Genomic DNA, 2,505 nt, shown 5'->3' on the forward strand with positions numbered 1-2,505 from the left:
CCTCGCGGGCATCCCAGCGGCCCCCAGCCTGCCCCCGCGCCGCCTGCCCGCCGGGCGCGCACGCGCAGCCGGGCCCGCCCCTGGAGAGCCCCGCTCACCCGCGGCGCGGGCGCGCGTATGTGGCCGAGGGCTGCCTCGCGCCGCTCAGAGCGGCCTCGCGCCGCCCGGGCTCCCGGCGCGTGCCGCCCGGCCGCGCACTCTCGGCGGCTATTCGGACGTCGCCGAGGGGGCGGGGCCACGCGGGGGCGTGGCCAGGCGCGGTCAGGTGACCTGCGGCGGGCGGGAAAGGAGGCGGTTGGTCGCCATTTTGGGAGGAGGGCGGTTGAAGGCGGGAGAGTGTGAAGGAGCACAGGGAAGGGGACCGCGGGGGGAGGGGCCGGCGCCCCACGACCCACACACTGAGGCGGAGAGTCGGGCGTCTCCGGCCATTGTTCCTGGAGGGCCGCATTAGAACGCAGCATGGGGAACTCCGGCTCCCCGCGGGCCGCTCTAAGCTGCAGCCTCAGGGTGTTGCGGGGTCGGGGTGGGGGTGGGGGCCGGGGGGGGTGGTCGGTGTGAGAGCAAGGGCCCCTCGCAGCGTCGTGGGACCCTCGAGGCAGCCCCTGTGCTCCCTAGGGGCCACCGAGCTCTGCCTGCCAGGGGGTTGGGAAGACGTGGGGCTGGAGAAGCACGAAGCGGGACACGATCTCCTCTGCCTTTTTAAAACCAAATCCTGAGCCGTCTGTAGATCGGGCTCTGAGCTGAGCTATGTTTCCGGATCAGGAAAGAGGAGGAAACCGGGAGCAGCACTGGCTTGGGAGTCGGGGTGGTTGATGGTCGGTCAAGAATTTTGAACCCTGGAACGACTTAGACGGGGATTTAATTCCTTAGAAATTGTGCGCTGAAAACCTGTCGAGACATCAGATTCGTGGTTGCCTGGGTGGTGGGGATGGAGACTAAGTTTCTAAACTCTAAGAGGATCTGCTTGGGATGATGGAAGTATTTTGAAAGTAGGTTGTAGGGGGTGACTGCACAACGTGATGACTTTACTAAAAATCCTTGTGTTGTACACTTTACATGGGCGACTTTCATGTAAATTATAGTAAAGTTCTGATGTTTTTAAAAAATGTGATCCCTGGGGTAGGTAGAACAGAGAGGAGAGGAAAAGGACTGGCATTCCATCTTTGGATTCCTTCATTCAGCAAATATTTATTGAGCTTCTGTTCTGATATACCGCAGTGTATGAGTCAAACAGCCCTGCTCTGGCTTATGTTTTAGAGAAGCACTGTCTGATAGAAATATAATACAAGCACTAAATGCCAGCCACATAACTTTCTGTTTTCTAGTGGCCATATTTTTCAAAGTTAGAAAAAAGTGGGAAATTAATAATACAATTTAATCCTAAATGTTATTTCAACATGTAACCAGTACAAAAAGTTTTAAAAGATAATTTGCCTTGGGGGTGACTCTTTAAAATCTGGCACATGTTTTACATTGACAGGACATCTCAACTAAGACTAGCCACGTTTCAAGGGTTCCATGTAGCCAAACGTATGGCTTAGGTACCAAACAGCAGGCATATCTTTAGTGGGGGCAGGCAAAGACATTTAGAATACAATGTGGTTATACTTTTTTTTTTTTTAATGTAAGGAAGGACACTACACTGTGTCAGAAGATGCTATTTTGTACAGGTCAGTAAAAGCCTCTCTGGCAAGGTTACACTGAGCAGAAACTGGAAGGCGGTAAGGAAGGAAGGTATAAAAATATGGACTGGGTGGGGGAGGGCAGAGTACTCACCTTTCCTGGTGGTCCAGTGGTTAAGATTCTGAGCTTCCCTGGCAGGGGGCCCAGGTTCAATCACTGGTCGGGAACCAAAATCTAGGATGCTGCATGGTGCAGACAAAGTAAAACTATCTGGGGGGAGGAGCAAGTGCAAACGCCCTGAGGTAGGAAGATGTGGGATCCACCTTCAGAGACCACTGTGGTTTGAACCATGTAAGCAAAGAGTAAACTCGGGACAGGTCATGTAGGACCTTGTAGGTTATGCAAAGACAGGCATTAAGCATCTGCCTTTAATTTAGGAGGGTTTCTTTGTTTACTTAGCAAACATTAAAAAATACTGAGTTTCAGCAGTATGATCTCTCCTCCTGATGGAAGAAAATGAGTACCCTGGTCAATGAGTAGATGGGAGTTTTAAGAACAAGCCTTAAGGTCCTGAATGAAAATGACATTTTTTTTTTGTCCTTTGACAAATACCAATCAATTTATGACCAGAGAAGTTCCTTGCAACACACAACACCAAAAAGAGCATTCAGAAATTATTTTAAAAGACTGAAAATTAATGTGACAACCCAATTAATAAAGGTATGTGGAGGCATTTCATACAAGAGGAAAAACAGGAAAAATGACCTAACAATAGCAAGATTTTAACGCAAATTAAAGCCACAAATATTAGGTCACACCCACCAGTTCGGCAAAATTAAACATTTTTTTCTGTCAGGCATAGCAAGGGGAACTTGCACAGTG

Source organism: Bos indicus, chromosome 18, assembly GCF_029378745.1.
Source record: "Bos indicus isolate NIAB-ARS_2022 breed Sahiwal x Tharparkar chromosome 18, NIAB-ARS_B.indTharparkar_mat_pri_1.0, whole genome shotgun sequence".
NCBI lineage: Eukaryota > Metazoa > Chordata > Mammalia > Artiodactyla > Bovidae > Bos > Bos indicus.